Source organism: Malania oleifera, chromosome 6 (genome assembly GCF_029873635.1).
Source record: "Malania oleifera isolate guangnan ecotype guangnan chromosome 6, ASM2987363v1, whole genome shotgun sequence".
NCBI lineage: Eukaryota > Viridiplantae > Streptophyta > Magnoliopsida > Santalales > Ximeniaceae > Malania > Malania oleifera.
The window spans coordinates 49,470,883-49,497,210 of record NC_080422.1 but is presented as its reverse complement, the minus strand read 5'-3'; the positions used below and the strand labels follow the sequence as shown (position 1 = coordinate 49,497,210).

The 26,328-nt window shown below is 35.5% G+C and overlaps 1 protein-coding gene across 7 annotated transcripts in view; it reads right to left on the bottom strand.

The window, feature by feature from the left end:
* LOC131158103 (uncharacterized) overlaps window positions 1-26,328 on the bottom strand; it is a 74,598-nt gene that overhangs the window by 15,747 nt on the left and 32,523 nt on the right. The gene's annotated exons all lie outside the window — the stretch shown is intronic.

Here is a 26,328-nt window from a genome sequence, read left to right as displayed (position 1 = left end):
AAGGAAGAACTAACTATTTTAACTTGTCCAATAAAATATGACCAAGGCAACAATGGATTTGAAGTGGTGTTGCAGCAAATGGGAGGAGAAAGTGACTCAAAGTTGTGGAGTCACCAGCCTCACGTCCTATGCCAATCGTCTTCCTAGTCTTCAGATCCTAAATAACAACAAAATCAGGAAAGAAGGCTACAAAACAGTACCCACCCACCAATAAAGTTAACTTGAGGTAGATTTTTAAGACTATTGGATGGTAGAAAAGAAGTTGGTTACACCTATGACCTATCAAATGGCTAGTGGCAATAGAGTCAATAACTCAAGGACTAGTTGAGAGATACAAACGACATGAAAGTTACGCCTGTGACCTATCAAATGGCTAGTCGCAATAGTGTCAATAACCCAAGGACTAGTCGAGAGATACAAACGACATGCAAACTATAGGATTGCCTTCATAAGCAAAAGAAGCAATGTCTTGATATGCTACTGGGATGTGTGATACTGCAAGAACCTAGGATACTACTCCTTTGAAAATCGTTAAAGTATGTTGTTCACCCGAGCGATTGACGAGGGAAACATACTTTTTTAATTTGGGAACTCTAGCCCAACATACACACAACCCCGATAAGCAGCAAATTAGAAACACGCAACAAACAACATACTACTTGGACCCATGGACCCTATTCCACTACACACAACCTTTGACAATAGAAGCAAACCACAAAAGCACAACTTACAAGATAAACTGAATAAATCACAAACACGGAAAACACCATTTTTTCAAGCTCCAGTAAACTCAATATACATTGACAAACAGCTTCAGGCAGTACCAAACAATCATAACCAGAGTGCCACACATAAGCAACTAAAAAGGTGAGATCTTTGAACAAAATCCATCACCAAAAACTCAATCGTACGCTAATAGGAGGATACAAATAGTGCAGGAGCAACCGACCAGAAACATACCTGTAAGAAGCTTCATGCGCCAGCATGTGGGGTTTGCCCTACTTGCCGTCAACAGTCACAGGAAGAGCATGTGGGGGCAGCTCGGGCGATGGGATTTCAGCGGTGGGTAGATTTGCAATGTTTGTTGGTGCCTATGGTGTTCATTTTGCAAAATTTAAAGGGGTTTTTGTGTTCCTAACAGTGTCATCAAGGAAATTTCCAGCTACTATTGTAGCTTCCGGCAAGGCTGATTTTCAAGCCAATGGTGATGCTAGAAATTCTCCTACAATGGTAGACATGCAGCGGATTTAGGGAATTAGGCTTCGTTTTGATGGGGCTGTGGCAATTATGGTTTAGGCATCAGAGTGATACCAGTTCACGTTGCTTTATCTGATTTATCTCCCATATATTTCTATTTCTTCTCTGGAATTCTTAAACCTACAGTTGGTTTCTTTTCTCATGAGTAGGCGAGCTGGTGATCCCCCCCACTAATCCCCAGGTAGGTGGGGAGGGCGAGTGCAGTGCATCAACTAAGTGGATATGCCCTAAATGGAATACCTAATCACAATGATAGGTCTCTCCCTTTATTTATAATATGCCAAATACATTACAATGATCATATTACTCTTACCAAGTCAAAAATTAACTCAGGCTCACAAACACAGTAAATAACATGGCAGTAACACTTACTAACTTTAGTAACTAGTAACACTAACAATTGCTAAGCAAAAAGGATGAGGTTTTGGTTTTCAATAACTATGGCTCTTTCTCTCTCACACACAGGCTGTACTATGGCTTCAACAAAAGTAGATGATGAAAAGTCATTCAATTTTGATCAAAGGTAAGACCTTTAATCTAAAGTTGGGCAAGGTAGGGGAGATTCCTTATTTGTTCGTTTTTGAGACCAATATTTCTCATAAAAGGTGGGTAAGATTCTCCAAAGAGGCCATCATTTGGTTTGCTTATGGTTTATCATTTTTCACTCAGATAGGTGCTCCTTTTTCTCTTGGTGGAAGAATTACTCTTATCCAAACCTGCCTTTCTAGTATCCCTTTATATTTCCTTAAGATTTCGGTGCAGGTTGCTAATAAGATAGAGAAGATTAAGAGGGATTTTTTGCAGTCGGGGTAGGGGGTAGTAAGTATCATCTGGTTAGTTGGGGAGTGGTGGGTAGGTCTAAACAAGAGGGTGGTTTGGGTACAGGAAATTTGGTGCCTAAAACACAGCCCTTTTGACTAAATGGCTTTGGCAGTTTCCACTAGAGAATTCTTCTCTGTGGCATTTGGTTGTTAAAAGTAAGTGTGGATTAGATGAGTATGGGTGGGATACTAATTTGAGATTTATATGTTCTTCAGAGAGTTCTTGGAAAGCTATCTCTCAGAGTTATTTCCTCTTCATTCCCCATATTAAATTCCTAGTGGGTAGAGGTGGAAATATCGGATTTTGGAAGGATCCTTGGTTGGAGAATGTAGTTTTGTCCACGTCTTTTCCACGCCTTTTTCGCCTAAGCTTAGGGCAGGATAAGTCTATTTCTTCTTTTGTATCTAATTCAAGCGGTCCTTTGCCTTCTTGGGATTTCCACTTCTGTAGATCGTTAAATGATAGAGGGATGGGAGAGCTATCCTCTTTGCTAGTCTTGTTGAATAACTATCATTTTCTTTAGAGGAAGATAGGCAGTCTTGGTCTCTGGATCCTTCAAGGGTTTATTTGTGCGAATCTTTTTGTGATTTTTTCAATAGTTGAATTTTTATTTTCTGCTCTATAGTTCCATTTGGAAGGCCAAAGTCCCCTTTAAAATTAAGGCTTTTATCTGGTTGGTTGCACTTGATAGAATTAACACCAATAACTTGCTGCTGGTTACGAGACCTTTGAATGCCATATCTCCAAACATATGTGTTCTCTGCTTTAATTGTTCAGAATCATCATCACATTTGTTCATTCATTGTGACTATTGCAATAAGCTATTGGTATTTTATATGAATGTTGCATGAGTTCTAAGACTGGAGGATTTTTTTGGCAGTGAATTCTGCTGAATTTGGCAGGAAAAAGGAAGAGCAGTGCTTTGGAATTGGTTTTTTTTTTTTTTTTTTTTTTTGCAGTTTTTTGTGGGTTGCGGATGGAGCATAATGCGCACATTTTTCTAGGGAAGAAGTCGGCTCAGGTGCTGGCTTGGGAAAAGTTACATTACTTGGCTTCTCTTTGGTGTGTGGGACAAGGGAATTTTAAGGGGGTGAACTTTTCTGATATTCAGCAGGATTGGCATTATGTGTTGGAGTGTCACTTTGTGATGGTTTTTTTTCTTTTTTGTTCTTTAGTCTGTAGGTTGTTCCTTTGTGTTTTTTATCTGGATTTTCCAGACTTTGTTAAGGAGATGTCTTATTCTCCTAGATGTATATTCTTATTCTATTAATGAATTCTTCTTTTATTATCAAAATAAAAAAATCAGTCGGATGGAAAGGGGTCCTCAAAGTGTTTGTTTAGGAAACATGCAATACTTGACATCGATTAGGCAGATAAAGGTGGAGAATATCTAGAATCAGGTCCAGGCTGGAAAGGTAATGCTGTAAAGTTAGAGATGGAAGTGAGAAGAAGAAAAGAAGAGAAGAAGAGGAAAAAAAAGACAGGAGGAGGCTACAGTTGCCTAGAGTCATGTTTGGCTCCAGGTCTGCCCTTTTATATATTAATAATTAAAAAAGCTTGAAAGGCAAAAATACCCCTACTTACACCACAGAATTACTAAAATAGCCTATTCCTTCTAACACTCTCCCTCAAGCTGGAGGTGTGTAAATATCACCTAACCCCAGCATGTTACAACCATTAGACAAGACAGGCTTAAATAAAGCCTTCCTGAAAACATCGCCTAACTGATCGATAGATTTCACAAATGGAGTCCTTAAAGCCTTCTTCAACATAGCATCCTCACAAAATTGTAGTCAACTTCAATGTGCTTTGTCCTTTCATGAAACAATGGGTTGTAAGCAAAATATATGGCAGCTTGATTATCAAAAAACATATCTATGGGCTTCTTTACCAAGAATCCCATCTCTGACATAAGAGAATTCAACCACATGAGCTCATTCATAGTACGAGTCATAGCTCGATATTCTGCTTCAGCACTAGATCTAGCTACAATAGGTTTTTTTCTTGCTATGCCAGGTAACAAGATTACCTCCCACAAATGTACAGCTTCCAGTAGCAGATCATTAATCATCAACTGAGCCAGCCCAATTTGCATCAGAGTATCCCGTGATCTGACAATTTCAATTACATTTACATATCAAACCACTACTAGGAGAGCCTTTGAAATACCTAAGAATCCCACAAACAGCATCCTAGTGTGGTTGTTTGGGATTTTCCATAAACTGACTCACCACCCCCATAGCAAAGGATGTGTCAAGTCTGGTGACAGTCGGCAGATCAACTTGCCAACTGTCTATATCGATGTTTATCTTCAAAGTCTGGTCCAACATCCCTGACAGTTTCACATTGGGATCCATGGGAGTATCAACCAGTGTTAGCTCCCAACATACTAGCCTCACTTAGCAAATCCAAGGTGTATTTTCATTGAGATAGATTCAAACCTTTGTTACACCATACAATCTCAATACCAAGAAAGTAACATAGAGTACCCAAGTCCTTGATTCAAAATTCTTGAAGCCACTGCTTGACATATGCAATCCCACTTTTGTCACTGCCAGTGATAATGATGTCATCTACATAAACTATTAGAAGCAGCACACCTGTCTCACTTTGACAAACAAAGATTGAATAGTCAAAGTGGCACTTAATGAAACCAAATGCAGAGACCAGCTCACTAAATTTGTCAAACCCAGCTTGAGGAGATTGATTAAGACCATAAATGGCCATATGCAACCTATATACCTTACCATCCCCCCCCCCCCCCGAGCAACATAACAAGGAGTTTGGTCCATGTATAGCCCTTCCTACAAATCTTTATGCAATAAGGCATTCTTCACATTCAATTGGTATGAGGGCCGATCAAAATTAACTGCGAATAAGATTAATACACGAACAAAATTGAGTCTAGCAACTAGAGAGAAGGTCTCAAAATAATCAATACCATAAGTTCGAGTGTACCCCTTGGCAACCAATTGGGCCTTAAGCCATTCAATAGAGCCTTTAGGAAGATATTTCACGGTGTAGACTCAACAACACCTAACCAACTACTTACCAGGAGGAAGATCCATCAAATTCCATGTCCCCTCAGTGGTCAAGGCATCCATTTCAACATCCAGTGCATGCTTCAGCATGTGAAGAAGGGATACAGACAAAGGCCATTGACAAGGCAAAAGAACACATAGGACTAGGAAGGTGTTGAACTGAAACAAAAATGAGCAATAGGATAAGCAATTGATAATTGTTTTGGGCATGTTCAAGTACATTTCCATTGTGCAGTATCTCACTGTGATGGATCTCCACAACTAGAAGTTGTAACAACGGAGGGCAGAAGAGGCAGCTGCATAGTGGTAGCGACGTCTGTGCCTGTTTTCTGTCATTCATAAACCCTCATTTTTTTCTTTGGATTAATAAGTGATGGATTTGGAGGAGGATCACATTTTTTTTTCCCAGAGGGATAAGGGCAGGGATCTGAGGATCAATGCATGAGGGGGAAGCCAGAAATCATTGATGGACTCAAAATGTATTCGTCCAACGAGGACCTGGCACTAAAGAGATAAGGTGTCCCCTCAAAAAAGGTAACATCTACACTAACATATTTCTTGGGAGTGCAGGGATCATAACATCTGTATTGTTTCTGAGTTCTTGAGTAGCCAAGAAAGACACATTCAATAGTATGTGGAGAGAATTTGTCCTAAGCCGTATATGGAACATGAACAAAACATGTGCATCCAAAGATACGAGGCACAACAAAGAACATAGATGTTTTTGAATACATGATAAAGAAGGGAATTTATCCCTCTAAAACATTGGAGGGTATCTTATTAAGCATAAAACAAGCTGTAAGAAGAGTATCAGTCCAAAGGAATTTAGAACATGCATATGGAAGAGTAGAGATCGTGCTATGTCAAGTAAATGTCTATTTTTCTGTTCAGCTATTCCATTTTGTCGAGGGGTTTGTATATATGATGTTGGATGAATAATTCCTTTGGCCAAGCAAAAAATCAAAGCTAATTTTGAACAGGAAAAAAAAAAACAAGTGCATTATCAAATCTAAAATTTTGAATACAACACAACAACAACAAGCCTTAAGTCCACTAGGTAGGGTCGGCTACATGAATCCTTTTTTGCTAATTCACCCAATCAAGAGTGTTTTCCTCTATTAGATTAAGGGCAATTAAATCCTTCATCACTACCTCATTCCAAGTTATTTTAGGCCTACACTTACCCCTTTTCATGCCAGAAACAATAACTCACTCCTCCTCATAAGTGTTCTACTATGCCGGCATTTCAAATACCCAAACCATCTAAGCTACCTCTCCCTTATCTTGTCTTCAACTGGTGCTATGCCTAAATTATTGCGTATATGTTCATTTCTTATCTTATCTTTTAACATTATACCACTCATCCACCTAAACATTCACATTTCAACTTCTACTTTTTAGACATAGTTCTTAGTTGCCCAACATTCTGAAGCATAAAGCACAGCCAGCCTTATAACCATCTTATAAAACTTTCCTTTTTATTTTGAGGGTATTCTATGATCACACAACAAGTCTAACGCACTCCATTTTACCCAACCTATTTTAGTTCTATGTATTACATCTTCTTCAATTTCCCCTTCCGCTTGCATTAGGCTCCAAGATATCAAAATATATTAGTGCTATAAATTTCTTGATTATCAAGTTTAATATTCTCTCCACTTCTACTCCATACATTGCTGAAATTACATTTCATATATTCTATCTTATTCCTACTTATCATAAAACCCTTAGACTCTAATGTGGTTCTCCAAAGTTGTAACTTAGATTCCACTCCACTCTTACTACCATCAATCAACACAATATCATCTACAAACAACATAGACCAAGGGATCTAATTTTGGATATTACTAGTAAGTTCATCAATCAATAAAGTAAAAAAATAAGGACACAAGGTAGAACCGTGATATACACTAATTGTGATTGGAAAATATCTAGATTCCCCCTCCTACAATCCCAACGCTAATCACTACTCTATCATACATATCCTATATGACCCCAGTATATCTACTGCATATCCCCATCTTTTCTCAGACCCACCAAAGAACTTCCCTAGGTACCCTATCATATGCTTTCTCTAGTTCAATAAAAACAATACGCAAGTCCCTTTTCTTTTCCCTAAACTTTTCCATTAACCTTCTTAAAAGATAAATAGCTTCATCTCTCAAGCATAAAACCAAATTAATTTATTGAAATCCTTGTTTCTAGTCTTATTCTTTGTTCAATTACCCTTTCTCATAATTTCATCTATGGCTCATAATCTTAATTTCACTATAGTTATTATAGTTTTGACTATCACCTTTTATAGAGGTATTAACAAACTTTTCCTCCATTTCTCCAACATTTTCTTGATTTTTATAAATGTCGAATAGATTAGTTAACCAAATATTTCCTTTATCCCCTAAACATTTCCAAACTTTATTTGGCATTTTATCCGGTCCTATAGATTTCCCACTTTTCATTTTTTTTAACATCATCTTAACTTCAAGGACTCTAATTTTGCGAATAAATCTCTTATTTTTAATCTTCTCCTCATTTGTCATTTCCAAGTTTAGTCTTCCATTTTGGGATTTCATTGAACAACTTATCAAACTATCTTTGCCGCCTCTCTTTTATGTCTTAATTCTCTAGTTAAGACATTATTATTCTCATCCTTTATACATTTTACATAACCTAAATCTTTGCATTTTCTTTCTCTAGCTCTAGCAAGTTTATAAATGTCATCTTCTCCTTCTTTTTTATCTAGTCTATTATATAAAGTATCATAAGCTCTATTCACTAATCGTCTTTTTTGCATTTTTTTCTCGCCTCTTCATATTTTTCAAGATTTTCTATAACTTTTCCATATTTTATACCAATTTCTTTTTGTTTAACAGCTTTTTGAACTTCTTGATCCCACACCACCAGCTTTCTTTACTACCCAAGTATCTACCTTTGGATTCACCTAGAATCTCTTTTGCTATCCTTACAATAGTTAGTCATTTTATTCAAAAAATAATTTGCAACTACCTTATCCTTTGCTATCCTCACTCTTTGATCATTTCATCTTTGAATTTTATTATATTATCCTTCAAGCCCAACCACCTAGTTCTCTTTTGTTGATTTATGTTACTCTTTTCCTTCCTTTTTTTAGTATGTATATCTAATACTAGGACTCTATGTTGTGTAGTCAAAATTTTTCCTGGAATAACTTTACAATCTTTACAAGATAGAAGATCCCTCTACCTAGTTGAGAAGAAATCTATTTGGCTTCTATTAATCCCAGTCTTGAAAGTTAGTAACCGTTCTTCTCTTTTTATAAAGCAAGTATTCAATATAACCAAATCGTAAGACATGGCAAAATCTAACATTGTATCACCGGCCTCATTTTTATCTCCATATCCATGGCCTCCATGTATCCTCTTATAGTCTATATTATCCTTTCCAATGTGTCCATTTAAAGCAGTTCCAATGAATGCCTTTTCAGACATTGGTATTCCTTGTAAAATGTTATCCATATCTTCCTAAAATTGTCTTCTAAGATTTTTTGCCAAGCTTATCTAAGGAGCATATGCACTATTGACATTTACCATCTCTAGGCCTAGAGCTATCCTGATTTTAATGATCCTATTCCCCATTATTTCAATATCTACTATATTATCTTTTAGGTCTTTGACCCCATTTTTATGTTTTTATTTTCCAGCATATCAAAATTTAAATCCTGATTTTTCTATTTCTCCAACCTTCTCCCCTACACATTTCATCTCTTGAAGGCTATTTCCATACATTTTCCCATAAGTGCCCTATATTCCAAGTTGCTAATGTAATCCTAGTTTCTTGTGCTAACTTCTTATTCCTTTACTTTCTACAATGACCTAGTCTATTCCCTTGACATAGGTGAATTTGGTTACAAGATTTTACGCTAGCTATTAGCTACCTAACACAACCCTACTCCTTTATCTAGGCTTGGGACTAACTGTGTGTAAAAAAGATAATTTTTGTTACATAGGAGAAGTACAAGTGTTTTTTTTTTTTTCAAACTTATCACATAAACAATTTTCAAAATCACACCCTACAACCAGTTGAAACCACGCAAACAACACAATGCATTTAAAAATCTAAAGCATACAATTTTGGGTGTGAATCCAAGCTAGACTGGAAAAAAAAAAAATTAAATACAATATTATTTTTTGAAATATTTTGTCTACTCCAAGATTTGCAAACGCAAAACATAAAAATGCATATATTAAGCCTACAAATCATTAACACAAAATCTACTCTACTAGCCAATAGCCAGCCCTTCGATTTTGGCTTCGGAGTTTGGGGTCATCAGCCATTCGTGCTTCGACTCCTTCGAGGCTTCTCTCTCAGTCTTGACTCTTAGCTCAACACTCCACTCTCATCTTCTCCACTCTCCAGTGCACGTATGAGATAAGTTTAAGAGTCCACGCCCACTGGCCACTTAAACTTAACTTTTCATTATATTTTTCTTTTAAAAAAATAATATTTTGTTGTAATTGTAACTTGTATCATGTATGTTAAATTGAATTAGAAAAAAAAAAAAAAGTAATTTAATAGAGTAAAAAATTAGAAATCAATAATAATCATATGTAAAATAAATTTTTTTTAATTTATGAATATTTTAATTGTTTTATTTTTTTCTGAAAAGTAATTATGAAAATCTAGTTCCATTACATATTTCTTTTTTTCCTAATACTTTTTAAGTTTTAAAACATCATTTTGACCTTAAATTTGAAATTAGGTAAAAAAAAAAAATCTTTACATGATCTATTTTTTGTTTTTAGTTATCAAATAAAGTAAAAATTGATAACTTAATAAACAAAATTTTAACTTAATAGTTAATACATTAATAATTCTGATTTTTACTACTAGAATTTCTAGAAAAAATTTATTTTAATCCATATACTGAGAAAATACTTAAAAAGTTAAATAGTCAATTTGTATTGTATGGATCTCTATTAGTGATGCATATGAAAGTAGAGCAAAAGTCTTTTTCACCTTTAAAATTGCAATGTTAATTTCTTATAGTTATAAATGAAAATAAAATCAAGGTATAAAAAAAATGAAATTATCTTTTTAAAGATAAAGGAATATATTTTTTGTAATTATTTACACACTTTAAAGATATGTATTTATTGAAATCCTTTCAACAAGAGAACACATCCCTTAAATATATGCATAAACACTCTTATTTTGCTAAAATATAAAATATCTAATATTTTATAATTTTATTTATTTAAATATTTTAAATAAAAATCACTTATTATTTTTAATCAAATATTATATTTTATTTTTACGTAATAAGTATTTAAAATTAGGACTATTTAGTACTTACTATTTAATATTTACTAAATTACTAATTATATTATACCTGTCATTTTTTTTATAAAAGCTGTAAGTCTCTAACTTTGTATTTTCTCTATGTTTTGTGTATAAATCATCAAATCAAGTCTATCAAGATGCAACGTGAGAAAGGAAATGAGAACTTACCTAATGAGAACATTGGATGGCATTTTGGTACTGCGGTGGACGGTAACAGACATGTTATTATGTGTAAGTTGTGTGGGAAGATAATTAAATGAGGTATTACAAGCTTGAAACAACACTTGGCACATAAAAAGGGTCAAGTGGCAGGATGCTCAAATGTGACCACACAAGTAAGAGAACAAATGATGAAACATCTACAATAGTATGCTGAGAAGAAAAGAGAAAAAAAAAACAAAAAAAAAAGGCAAGATGAAGCAGAAGCCATTAGAGGAGATTTTGAGAATTTGAGCGATGAACAAGACTCGAAAGAAGAAAGTATGAGATTTACTCGACAAGAAAGCATACGATCATAGCAACAATGGGAAGAGAGACAAAGATTTCAAACAAAAACAACTGGAGGGGGTAATATTTATGAAGAGGGAAGTGGCTCTCGCAGTGGTGCTACTAGTGGTTTTAGCAGAGCAAGAGCTCAATCTTATAGTGGTCAAGAAGCTGGAGGTAGTAGACGACAATGGATCAATCCCGATGCCCCTGAAGCTAGACTAAAGGCAATGGATCCTATTTTAGAAAGAAGTAAGAGTGCAAAACAATCAAAAATCAACACTAAGTTATTGAAAGATTTAAGAAGTAAATTAGGAAAAGCAGTTGGAAAATTCCTAATTTATAATCGGATTCTAGCGAATGTAGCTGACTCTCCATTTATGCAGCCTATGCTTGATTTTGCTGCAGAGGTTGGAAAGGGGAAGAAGGATCCACCACCCTATGAGGTATCTGAAATTTATTTGGAGCAAAAGTATCAAGAAATGAAAAATTATATATCTTCTTTTGCTAGAATTTGGAAGGAGAGAGGTGTAACCCTTATGTGTAATGATTGGTCAGGACCAACTAGAAAACACATTATAAACTTTTTAGTTTATTGCGATAGAGGCACCGTGTTTCATAAGTCAGTTGATGCTTCTGATGTGCCAAGAAGAACAGCTGAATATTATTTCAGGTAATTTTCTAATTTTAATTGTATATGCAAATAGTATTATGAACTTGTATGTTTTTAATTAAGTAGTAATAATTACTGATTCTATAATTTCATTTCAGAGTAATGGATGAGGTGGTTGAAGAAATTGAAGAGGAGAATGTTGTCCAAGTAGTGACTGATAATGAAGCTGCAATGAAGGCAGGAGGAAAATTAATAATGCAGAAGAGGCCCAATCTTTATTGGACAGCATGTGCAGCTCATTGCATAGACCTTATTCTTGAAAATATTAGTAAGAAAAGTAACGTGAAGAAGGTCTTAGAAGATGCAAGAACAACAACCTCCTTTATTTACAACCACACATGGACAGTACATTTCATGAAGAAAATCATAAATAATAGAGAGTTATTTCGCCTTGCCATCACCCGATTTGCCACCAACTTCATTGCTTTGGAGACTACTGTTAGGCATAAACAAGCATTAAGGGAAATGTTTACATCTGATGCTTGGAAAAACTCAAGGCTTGGGATGGCAAAATCAAGCTCAGCATATGATTCGAAGAAGATTATCTTAGGCAAAGAGTTTTGGCAAAAGGTCTCCAATATAATTAAAGTGCAGAAACCCTTAATGAAAGTTCTTAAATTGGTTGATGGTGATGAAAAACCAACCATGGGTTTCATATACGAGACAATTGATAGGGCGAAGTTGGTCAATCAAAAAGATTGCCGGTTCTACAAAGACTACTGGAAAATTATTGACAACTGGTGTTGTTTTCAATTGCACCAAGATTTGCACACTGTTGGTAGGAGTAAATCAAATACAATTTCTTATTATTTTAACTTTTAAATTATACATAGTCGCATTAAAAAACTATTGACTAATATATTTCTAAATTTAATTTTAGGATTTTTTTTTAACCCACAATATCTTTATGGTGCCCCACCCTCTCCTAAAGTTGCTAGAGAAGTCATGGATCGGGTTAAAAAAATGATAACCAAGTTGGTACCCAATATAGATAGTCAAATTTGGGCTATTAATCAAGTAAGTATTGGTTCCATTAAATTGAATAATGAATTTTTCTAGTATTATGAAATACTTTCTAGAATAATTATTAATACATCTAATTAATTAATTATATTTCACAATCATTCTTTTCTAGTTGTTGCTATATCGAGATAGGCAGGAGAAGTTTGGAACCCCGTTGGCTCAAAGGGCAGTAAAACAAACAAATCTTGATAAATATAGCTAAATAATAGATGAATGGCTCTATTTTCTCTCTTTATGTTCAAATTTGACTTTTGAAAAATACGCTATACTGACATAAAACTCTCTGTACTTATTCATGCAGCCGAATGGTGGATTCATTATGGTTTGAATGCTCCTAAGCTTCAAAAAATAGCAATCAGAGTACTTAGCCAGACCACATCAACTTCGAACTGTGAGCGTAATTGGAGCACCTTTAGTCTCGTCTATACGAAAACAAGAAATAGATTAAGGTACATGAGACTACAAAAACTTGTTTTCGTACATTATAGCATGAGGTTGAAGTTATGAAGTACAATGAGAAGAAGCCAACAGGAAATTGAAGATGGCTTCAATCCTATCAATTTGGACTACATTTTCGAAGAAGATGATCCTTTAAGTCAATGGTTAGAGGAGAGAGAGACACCACTACCCGACGGTCAGGACAATTCAAATTGGTTAAATGAAGAAGTTGGTGGTACTTCAGAAGGAGGTGATCAACCACCAATAAGCGTGCATGATGATTCAAGTTCAAGCCCTAAACGTACACAAAGTGATGACAATCTTGGTTTGAGCCCACCAAGTGATGATGATGGTAATAGTGGTGCTGGAGCTGGGGTTGGGGGGTGGTAGTGGTGGTGGTCGTGGCGGCGGTATAGAATATGATTATGGATATGACACAGGGACATCAATTGTAAAAGATATATATCCTTCTAATCTTTATGGACTACATGATATACCTTAAAATTATGACTTGGGTATTCCTCCAAGGAACCAATCTTCACAACCCAGGAGGAGTGCTCGTGTTGACCCTAGTGATTTTGCTGAAGATTCATATGGTGTGGTTCATAGTTTTGGCGACTTTGGTTTAGATGGTTCATCATCGCAATCATAAGGATTTCATCCAGCATATCCACATAATGCATCTCGTGACTCACGTTTTTATCCTAGTGGATCAGGAATCTCAAGATCTAGTGAGTCTTCTTCTATACAGTACCCTGCCCCAACCCCAACTTATGGACATTATTCAGGATATGGTCAAAAAGAAGATTATGCACCTCCTATATCAATTAGATTTTCACCACCAATACATTTTCAAGAGGAACAACGAAACGACGAAAACTTGGGTTTATTCAGCTATGTATTTTCACAAGGATGGGGAGATAATTTCCAATCCCAATCTTGAGATACAGATGCAAATTATGAAGACCCTCCACGTCATTCTTTTTGGTGGTGACATGTGTTATGTTATAAATTTGTATTATTGTATTCATGTATTTTCAACTATTTATTGATATTTGATACCAATCACTTTTTAAATTCATGTATGTGTAATGTGTATATTGAGTATTGAGTCTATTGACTCATTTTTAGTAACCTTATGTCTTTAATTAATTGATTCTTCATTTTAATTACATTTCTACATTTTTTTCTCATTAAAATAATGTAAACTATAAAAAAATATGCCTTTTTTGTAAACAGCGCATTAAAATTAATATAAAAATCATAATTCCCATTAAAAAGCATTTTTAGATTGAATGAAAGCCTTCAAAATTCATTAAAAATCTAAAAATCATAATTCCCATTAAAAAGCATTTTTAGATTGAATGAAAACCTTCAAAATTCATTAAAAATCATGTATTAATGGATTTCATGCTTATTTTTCGATTTTGGCATGGTTGTGCATGCGTGAAAAAAATTCACGACCGTTACGCCCGCTTCCCGTTATGTAACACCCGCGTCTCCCATGTCCCGCGACACCCACGACCGCAATTTCGAACCATGATAGTAAGTACCCTTCGGTGCTAGAAATTTGATGCTACAACAACAACAAAACCAAGTCTTATGTCTCATTAGATGGGGTCGGCTATATGAATCATTTTTCACCAATTTATGTGATCATGGACCATTTCTTTTGACAAATTCAAGGTCATTAAATCCTTATCTCATTCAAACTTATTTTAGACCTACCTCTATCCCTGCTATTGCCCCTCACAGTAACTAACTCACTCTTCCTCACATACGCACTATGTGGCCCACATTGCAAGTGCCCAAACCATCTAAATCGTCCCACACTTATCTTATATTCTATAGAAGCTACACCTAACTTACCGTGAATATGTTCATTTCCTAATTTATCTTTCAGTATTATACAACTCATCCATCTAAGCATTCCCATCTCGACAATTTTTACTTTCTGAACATTCTGTTTCTTCGTAGCCCAACATTCGGATCCATATAGTATAGTTGGTCTTATAGCCGTCCTATAAAACTTCCCTTTTAATTTTAAGGGTATTCTACGATCACAAAGCACACTTAAAGTACTTCTCCATTTTACCCAATCTGCTTTAACTCAATGCATTACATCCTCTTCAATTTCTTCTTCAACTTGCATAATATATCCAAGGTATTGAAATCTACAAGTGCTTTTATTTCTACATCAAGTTTAATTTTGCCTCCAATATTCCACCCACTACTACCGAAATTACATTTCATATTTTCAGTCTTATTTCTACTTATCCTTACATCCTCTTCATTTTCTTCTTCAACTTGCATAATATATCCAAGGTATCAAAATCTACAAGTGCTTTTATTTCTACATCATCAAGTTTAATTTTGTCTCCAATATTCGACCCACTATTTCTGAAATTACATTTCATATATTCTATCTTATTTCTACTTATCCTAAAACCTCTAAATTCTAAAGCTTCTATCCATAATTCTAACTTATCCTCTACTCCGCCCCTAGTTTCATCAATCAATACAATATCATTTGCAAACAACATACACCATGGAACCTCATTTTGTATGCTCTTAGTCAGCTAATCCATCATTAAAGCAAAAAGATAAGGGCTCAAAGTAGATCCTTGATGTACACCTATGGTGATTGGAAATCCTCTAGTCTCTCCATCTAGCCCTTACACTAGTCATTACTCCATTACATATATCCTTAATGACATCAGTATACCTACTAAATACACCTTTTTTTTTCTAAAACCCACCATAAACTTCCATAGGTGCTCTATCATATGCTTTCTCAAAGTCAATAAATACCATACGCAAGTCTTTTTTCTATTCCCTAAGCTTTTCCATTAATCTTCTCAAAAGATGTATAGCTTCAGTGATAGATCTCCCAGGCATAAAACTACTGAGACATTCGTTTTTAGCCTTAATCTTTGTTCAACTACCCTTTCCCACAATTTCATCATATGACTCATAAGTTTAATCCCACGATAGTTATTAAAATTTTGAATATCTCCTTTATTTTTGTATATAGGTACTAAAATGTTTTTCCTCCAATCTTCTGGCATTTTTCTTAGTTTTTATAATTTTTTTAAATAAATTAGTTAACCATATAATTCCGTTATCACCTAAGCATTTCCAAATTTCAATTGGGATGTTATCTGATCCTATAGTTTTTCTATTTTCCGTCTTTTTTAATGCAAACTTAACTTCATTAACTCTAATTTTACGAATAAATCTCATTTTTTTAGTCTTTTCCTCATTTGGCAATTCTAAGTGTGAGCTTTCTATTTGGTTTTCATTAAATAGCTTACTAAACTATCTTCCCCATCTTTCTTTTATATCTTCTTCCATAACCAGGACAATATCATCCTAACATTTTATACATTTTACATTACCTAATTCCTTACTCTTTCATTCTCTAGCTCTAGAAAGTTTAAATATATCTCTTTCCCCTTCTTCTATATCTAATCTATCATACAAATTATGAAATAATCTATGTTTACCTTCACTAACAGTCTCTTTTGCATCTTTTCTCACCTCTTTATACTTTCCAAAGTTATCCACATTTCTACACTTCTGCCACGTTTTACACAAAAATCTTTTTGCCTTTACGGCTTTTTGGACATCTTTATCCCACCACCAACTTTCTTTGCTATTTGAGAATCTTCCCTTTGATTCACCTAAAAACTCTTTTGATATCTTTTTAATAGAACTAGCTATCATTTTCTAGAGAGTATTTGTATCTATCCCATCCTCTATAGTCTAATCACCTTTTTGATCATTTTATCTTTAAATTTTATTAAATTTTCTCCCTTTATGTTCCACCACCTAGTTCTCTTACACTAGTTTATTTCATCTTTTCTCTTCCATTTTTTAATACATATATCTAAAACTAAGACTCTATATTGTATGGTTAAGCTTTCACCTGGAATAACTTTACAATCCTTGCATGATAAACTATCTACCCTCCTAGTTAATAAAAAATCTATTTGACTTCTATTTTGTCCACTTTTAAAGGTTATTAAGTGCTCATCTCTCATCTTAAAGCATGTATTCATTGTAATAAAATCGTATGACATAGCGAAGCCTAAGATCATCTCTCCAAGCTCATTTTTTTCTCCATATCCATATCCTCCATGTATCATCTCATAACCTTTATTATTCCTTCCAAAGTGTCCATTCAAATCTCCTCCTATGAATATTTTCTCAGTCCTTGACATGCCTTGTATTATACTATCCATATCTTCTCAAAATTGTCACTTAAGATTTTCTGCTAAGCCTACTTAAGGAGCATAAGCACTAATAATATTTATTATCTCTTGGTCTAAGACCATCTTGATTTTTATAATTCCATCCCCAACTCTATTTACATCTACAAGGCTATCTTTTAAGTTTTTTTTCTACAATAATTCCTACCATATTCTTATATTTTTCTTTTCCAATGTACCAAAGTTTAAATCTTGATTATCAATTTCTCTAGCTTTCTCCCCCATCCACTTAGTTTCTTGAAAGAAAATTATATTAATTTTTCTTCTAATCATTGTGTTTACAATTTCCAAGCTTTTACCCGTACATGTCCCTATATTCCAAGTTGCTAATCTAATCCTACTTTCCTAAACTAACTTCTTTACATGCCCATGTCCAGAATGATGCAAAAACTCTCATATATTTGACAACGTTCCTAGGCGCCAACATGGTATATCGCTTCAAGGCAACGACCTAGCCCACCCTCACCCACTTTTCGCTACACCTGGGTGGTACAAATGCTATGCGTCACTCATAGAGGACGCCCCAGCAAATATTCGGTAAGGATTCACATCATAATGAACTGACAAATTTGATGCTACTAACAAAAATATCAATCAAAGAACATTGAAGCAATGAGGGATTGCAAGAATTCTTCAATCCAAATTCAAGATTCAATTCAAGATTGGCAATGCAGTTGAGTAGCCGAGTAGAATATAGATAGTATAACAGAAACTAAAACCACTTGGTCACTTTTGAGTGACCAAATTTAAAACATGAAAAAAAAATAATAAAATAAAATAAAGCCTCAATTGGTTGTTGGGAAAAAGGTAGTGTGGTAGAAAAGATTAAATTTTGATTGTCATATCTTTCAAACAATTTTTTAGCTTAGTTGAGGGGAGAGCAAAACCACATAAAACTTGGGATTTGGAGAGTTTTATTTTGTTCAGTTTCTCATAACCTAACAGAACCACTAGAGTAGCAAGAAGAAAAATAATGGAGCAAGAAAGGAATAAAAGATTAAATTTTGGTTGTCATAACTTTCAAACAATTATTTAGCATAGTTGAAGGGAGAGCAAAACTGCATAAAACTTGGGATTCTGAGTCAGTTTTATTTCCTTCCGTTCTTTGAAAACCTAATGGAAACACTATAGAAGCAAGAAAAAAAAAAAAGAAGTAAAGAAACAGAGCAACAAATCAAGAAAAGGAATTCATTCGTCAAAAATGAGCATTGTTGCTGCAAAATTCAAAAATTCAATAACTCTATAACTCAAGGAAGTTAATCCTGAATCTTTTCACAAGTATAAAGAAACATAAGTCCTTAAAACACAAGCTCCAAATCAGAGAGTGCAAACTTTACTTCCAAAATTCAATCGGCACACCATAAAAGTAAATGCGACTAGATTTTTGAACCAGAAAATGCAATCAAAAAAAAAAGGTCACACCTGGCGAAGGATAACTGTGATCTCCATCCTTCCTTATTCCTAAATCAGTTTCCTATCTCTAAACCAAGGCGAGAAAAGAGACAAAAGGCAGTGTTTTTAAGCAGTAGCGAAATTGAATGAAGCACAGCACAAGGGATGGACGACAGAGGAAGCAATCTCAGCATCCATGGCATGAAAAAAGCACCTCAGCTATTACAATACCTTCTCTCACCATCAAAGCATATATGCATCATCACTCATGCCAAACTAAAGCCAAATTGGGTCTTTATTTCCTCATAGAACTAAATAAATACATTAAAAAATTCAAACCTGTCTTTTAATAGATAGATCCAAGTCATACGTGAAAAATATCCATAAGAGACAAAATATTTTGACCAATCAAATTCTTGACTCTCTATGGACCCCCAAATACCTGAACGAATAAGAGAAAACAATGATTTACAACAAGATTAAACTGTAGAAGGAAAGGATGTCCAAGTATGTTTTTCCTAATTGACACGCAAAACACTCAAAACAAGAATAGACTTAAACATAGGAAAAACTTGTTGCAATTTTTGAAGGGATGGATGACCCAAACAAGCATGAAAATGGAAAGAGAATACAATGGGATACTAGAAAGACAAGTTTGAATGAGACTAATCCTACCTGTTAACGAAAAACGAGCACCCTTCCACTCATCTAACTTGACACTCATTCAACAACTAGATCCCAAAAACTGATCAAGGATTACCCCCCAAAAGAACACCTAAATAGGATAATGGCCAATCCCATGCAATGCGCTGACCTCTGTTGGTAACTCCCTAACATGCTTCACTAGTATATTAATAGTCATGATACCACTCTTCCCTATATTAACCTAAAGCCCCAAAACCCTATTGAAAATATGGAGAAGCCCCAAAATATTAAAAAAATAAGGCCTGCAATCTTCTTAGAAAAAGATAGTGCCGTCACAAATTGGGGGTGTGAAACCATCATCTCCTCCCTCCCAAACCTCTAACTACATCTATATCAACCATCTTACACACAAGGCATCCGCTACTAAAACAAGCAAAAATGGGGAAAGAGGATCCCCTTGTCTAATCCCCCCCCCCCCCCGGGGTAGCCCTAAACCAAGTTTAGGCTCACCATTCACTAACACTAAATAAAACACATTTGACAAACAGCCCTTCATCCAACCATGCCATCTCTCTCTCCAAAACCCTCCATAAAAATCTTATCCAAGAAATTCTTACTCACCCTATCATAGTCTTTCTCAAAGTCCAACTTAAAAATGAGCCCCTTGTTCTTCCTTCTCCTAATATACTCAACGACTTTCTTCGCGATCAGAACCATGTCCACGATTTGTCCCCCCCCCCCCCCCCCCCCCCCCTTCCCCCCCACCCCAAAAAAAATGAACACACTTTGGGCCTTAGTAATAGTCTTATCAAGCACCACACTAAACCTTTTAGCTAGTACTTTAAAGATAACTTGATAAATGTTGGATACTAGACACAAATATCTTGATAGACTTTCTTTTCTTAGTCACCAAAGTCATAAAGGTAGAATTAATACTCTTACATAAAAACCCATGCTAGTAAAATTCATTAAAAGCCTTCATCAAGTCATCCCTAACCACTACCCAACATTGTTGAAAGAAAAGTAGATTGAAAAGCTTTATTCCCAAAGACAAAAGAACTCAATTCCTCTTCCTCAAAAGGTCTATCTAACCAAACTATGTTATCATCAGGCAAAGGGCCCCACTATAACCCTTCCACCATCAGTCTATTTTCACCCTCTTCAAATACAAATTATAGTAAAAATAAGTGATCTTTGAAGCTATCCTACTTTTATCCGAGATAATTCCCCACCACCCAATGAAAAAGTCCAGAATTACAATCACCATCCCTTACACATTTAAACTTCATCTTCTGCCTCCAACTTTTCATTTCCTTAAAAATACCTCTTCCAATTCGTTCTTTAAGGAAACTCTTTTCAGCTCCTCCTCCCCAATGAGATTAGTAACTTATTTCTTTCTAACTCAACCAAATATTCTAAAAAACTAGTCTTTTATAAGTCGAATGTCTCCTAACACCTCCCAATTCCAATCTTTTAATTTTTCTTTCAGCCTCTTCAATTTCTTCATAAATATGAAGCCTTCACAAACCCTATCCACCACCTCACTACAAGAATCCCTCATCAAAGATGGGAAAGTATCATGATCCAACCATTTGTTTTCAAACTTGAAGGGAGTACGGCCTCAAGAAAGATACCTTCCTAGACTCCAACAGAATAGGGAAGTGGTTAGGGGTGGATATAGGTAGAATGACTTGGGAAAATTACGGAACGGTTCCTCCCACTCACTAGAGAACAAGAACCTATCAATTCTACTAGCCACAGCCCTAGCTCCACCAACCGACCAAGAAAAATTAGTATTACTCAAAGGAATATCCCTCAAGCCACTCTCCCAAATGAATAAATCAAATTTCTGCATTGTGGGAGTAACCCTACCTCCCCCCTTCTTTTCCTGAGGAAACTTCACCTCATTGAAGGCAACCACGACAATCCACTTAGGGGAGGAAAAGCCAGAGATAGAATAAAGCTCATCCCAAAAGAAGCTCCTCAAAGCAAGCCATAAGCTCATCCCCAAAGGAGCTCCTCAAAGCAAGCCTAGAAGGACCATACACTAGAGAAACCCATCATTGAACCCGATCTCTCACTTCTAACTTCCAACAAGATAGAAAGAGGGGAAAAAAAATACAACAACAAGAACACTAGACTGTCCACTTTAGAGATAATACAAGTGTTTCACAACAAGAGAATGCCCCTCACTGACCCCCAAGAGGGTAAGAAGACCTAATCCTTATTAAGCCCTTCCTAAATCCCTTTAGCAACCTCCCCATCGATTTGTTCAAGTTTAATCTCCAGAATTAAAACAATATCTAGAGAACTCCTAAGAAAAACCTCACTAACCAAACTTCTCTTCCTAACTTCCCCTATACCCCAAACATTCCAACTAACAATCTTCATAACAGAGCACGCAAACATCTAGAGAGAGAGAGAGAGTGCCTTCAAAGGTCTTCTAATCTGCAGCAAGTTATTGTTATTAATTTTGTTAAGCATAACCAACCAAGTAAATGCTTTAATTTTTGGAGGAACTTTAACCTTCCAAATAATTGAATAAAGAGGAAAGGCATAATTTGAATAGGTCAAAAACTCAGAATGATTTACAAGGAAACACCCCCAAATGATCTAGACACCAAGAACGAACATCCCTTACCAAGAATAATTTGTAATTGCACAATACAGACAACAAGGAAGCTCCACCATCTCCTTATCATACAGAGGTCTCCAAAAATAGAGATTCGAAGAGACCGGAAAGCCACCCCATTATCCACAAAGAAAGTAATAACCCTATTTGGCTCAAAGAAAAATCTAAAAAGACAAGGAGAAGAAGTGGAAAAAGAATTGTTCCCAAGCCATGGGTCTTTCCAAAATTGAATCCAAGATCCCTTACCCGCTGCAAATTTAGTGAGAGGGGTGAAAATAGAGTAAATCTGGAAAAAAGACCTCCATGGACTCCCCCAAAGAACATCTTAAGCTAGCATTGGTATCCCACCCATTCTCATCCAACCAAACTTACTACGAATAACTCTATTTGATATGGAATTATCTTCTAAATAGAAGCACCACAACCATTTAGCTAAAAAAACGGCGTTTTTAGACACCAAGTTACCAAGACCCAACCCCCCCCCCCCCCCTCTCCTTTTTAGACTTACCTAGGACAAATGCTAATGAGATCCACCTTATCATGGATAGGCTCAAGAGCAGAGGGCAAAAACCCCTTTTTAGTTAATACTTTAATCCGGTCTGAGTTGTGCTTCATAGTATCTTCATCCACTTGCTCAGTGTCAATAGGCAATTGAAAGATTTATTCCCCTAAATGCAAAGTTTCTTGTGAGGGAATTAAGCTCTGCTTTGATCTCTCCTCCCATTCATTTGCAATATGTCTGGTTGATCCCAATCATTTTCTCCTTCCATGACTAAATCAACTCACAACTGGTCAACCAATAAACAATTTTCTCAGTCACAGAAACTGCTTAAATCGTCTTCCAAGTCTAACAACTTTTCCTCATCATCATTGTTCCAAGCCCATTTTCTAACCCAAAATTAGATGGTATTGGAGCAAGAAAACCCTTATTAATATCACTCCCAATTCCCTTACATAAACTTTTGACGGGTTGCAATGCCTTTTTATTATAGAAATTTTATAATTCAAGTAAGCAATCCTTTACCTTTTCGAATTGCCTTCTACCATATGCTCCAAAGCCTCTTTAGCTACAATACAAACCCCCACCCCCCCCCCCCCACTCCCCGGGCGGGGGAAAAAAAATCTTCAAAATTTCCAATCTTGTCTTTAGGTTGAGAGACCTAAAAATTAGTCAAGGGTCTATCTCCTTCCATGTCTACTACATCTAGAGGAATTGGGAGTTCACCTAAGTTCTAGCTCTTACTTCCCTCACCTTTTGGCAGGCTAATTCTTGTTGTCCTGTAGATTAATGAGCTCCCTTCCATACATTCACAAAGAGATTCCTTTTGAATTGGGTTGAGCCCAATTCCCCCTTTTTCTTTAAAATCCCATTTTGCCACTAATTTGGGTGTCCCACTACAGACAAGCCCATTCCTCCCTTTTTTGCGCCCTAAATTGGAATAGGAAACAAATTTGAAATTCAAACTAGAAAATAAAGCAGTCCTTCCTCCCCTGAAACCAAGGGATTCGTCCCTCTCTGCCAATCTCATTCCCTCATCAATGTTCTTCTGACAACATTAGCAAAAGATCACTTCTCCAATTGCCTCAATTCCCCATTCCACTTCTTCATGTGTATCCCATAGCTAATGAGGTTCAAGGAGCCACACTTTGTACACCAAAAAGCAATTTTTTTGTTAGGTTGAGTTGAAAGCTTTAAAGGGCTTAGAAGAAACTTCTCCACCCTTCACCATTCTTGCCTTCAAGTATACAAAGGGCTTGCCTCTTTCCTCCTTCAGTACCCTTTGCAGATGAATTTCCCTTCTCGTAGAATCCCAAATTGATGGTGACCTCAAATCTTCTCCATAACAGCCCATGTTCCTTTGCAAATCACACTTAAGGCCTTGATAATCTATGAGAATTCCTTACTCTTCAGCAGAATGTAGGACAAATGTCTCCCAACGAACTCTGCTATCCAACTACAGGGTTGAGGCAATTAGTGCAAAGAGTTTTACACTCCAACCTAACAATCAAATGGTCACTACACATGAATGCAGACTCTATCAATTTTTTATACCTATTCCTCCATTTTCAACAATCTCCACTTGTCATTCTTGTAATCTTCATTTGACAAAGAGCAAAGAAGCTAAAACGCCAAGGCTAGTTCGAACCTTCATTTGATAGGGAAGGGGAAAAAAAGCTACATCACTAGAGAAATTTAGAACTCCAACACCCTTTTCCAAGTTTAGAAGTACAACAATTCTACTTTCAATTTTAATCTAAGAGAGGGATTGCTACTATTGATCTAAGTTCTATAGGTCTTTTGAGTTGGCTTTGCTAACTAGTTGGCCTTTGATCAATTTAGGGGTTTCTCTGAGTAGCAATCTTAGGTCTTCAAATTTTTGGGATCCTTAGGTGAAGTGTCTAAGCGTTGCATGGGTGGAAAGGTAATTATTCTCTTTAGGTGGTCATATCATTCTTATTAGGTGTATGCTGCTGCTATCCTTCTTTATTATTTTTCAGATATAGAATTCAGAATGCGAAGATTAGGAGGAGTTTTCTTTAGTCAAGGGTAGGACAGGTAAGATCATTTTATTAGCTGGAAAAATGTTTGTGGGTCAAGGTTGAGGGGAGTTTGGATCTAGTTAAGTGTGTGTCTAAAAACATAGTTTTCGTGGGTAAATAGTTATGGTGGCGTCACTTAGAGGTGGCCTCCCTTTGGCTCAAAGTTATCAAAAGTAAATTTTTCTTTCAAGAGAATGGTGGGGCATTAACATGGGTAACAAACATTCTTGTGCATCCTTGGAGGCTTATTTCTCAAATTTATTATTTATTCTTCTCTTTCACTAGATACATATTAGGTGATGGTTCACATATTAGTGTTTTTGGGAAGACATATCAGTGCACACCATTTCTTTATCTATCGTTGTCCACTTATCTTTCATCTTTCTATGATTCATAATGATGGCAATAGTATTTCTTGGGATTTCAATTTTTATAAGAATTTGAATGATTGGATGGTAGGTGTCCTCATTGCTTTCTTTGTTGGTGACCAGGCAACTTGTGAGAATATGTTTGGGTGTAGGCTATGGATGCCTCACGGGTCTTTTCTTGTAAATCTTTCTTTGATAATTTGATTTACTCTAGCCTGTCTTTTTGTCTTCAGAACTGCAATTGGAAGGCAAAGGTTCCCTCTAAGGCATTCCTTTGGCTAGCAGCTCTTAATAGAGTTAACGCAAACAATCTTTTGTTGCATAGTAGGAGACTTCCTAAGGCATTATCCCCATGTGGGTATATTTTATGCTTCGACAATTCCGAGTCTAGTTCTCTTTTTTTTCTTTTTTTTTTCTTTTTTTTTTCTTTTTTTTTTCTTTTGCACTATACAAATGCTTAAGAATTGTGTATTATATTGTTTGGCTTGCTTAGAGAAATATGGCTTTGCCCAGCATCAGTAGAAGATTACTTAACTATTTCTTTCTAGAAGCTATAGGAGGAGCAAAGAAGCTAGTATAATGTGGAAATGCACAGGTTTTGCTGTTTCACAGGGATCTGATTGAACAGAATGTGTGGTTTTTGCTGCTTTTGGCTTTTAAAGCAGTATGTTTTGAGGGAAAATGCTTTTTCGAATTCCAGCAGGATTGGCAGCCTCTATTATTGTGATTTTGTTATTGCCATTTAATTTATGTTAGGAGGATCTTTTATCCTCCACTTTGTATATTCCTTTCTTTTTTAATAAATTCCTTCTTTTTCTTTTTTTATGAAAAAATAGTAAATTTTTTTTATATTCAAAAGGAAAAAAAAATACTCAAAAAAAAGTTAAAATATGAGCAATCAATTTTCATAAATAAAAACGTATAATTCATATGGAAAATATCAAGTTGAGACTTTAGATACCTAAATTTAGTGTTCCAAAACCAAATGCATCGCATTATGGAACATTATACCAATTTGCAAATTGTGTTTTGCTAGATTATGAGCATGGTATAAGAGGAAGAATTTGGGAAGAATTTGGGACTAAGGAAAATATGGAAATGAATGAAGATATCATTTCAATATTTACAGGTCTATCATAGTTTCTGTAGGGAACTATAATAGTGCTTTAGCATCATAGCAGCAACTAACAACTGATGTAGCACAGGTAGCAGCTAAAGCTGCCACTACACTGCTACTAAAACCATGGCCCTGCGCCACACTACTCGAGTCCAACTGGCTTTAAACAATGCCTTTATACATACATGTGCAAATACATGAGGGGAAAAATTTTCATAATGACTGAAGCATTTTCACAAATAACATAATTAATGGGTAGAGAAACCAATTACTAGTCCTAAGATTGCCAACCTTAATTAACAA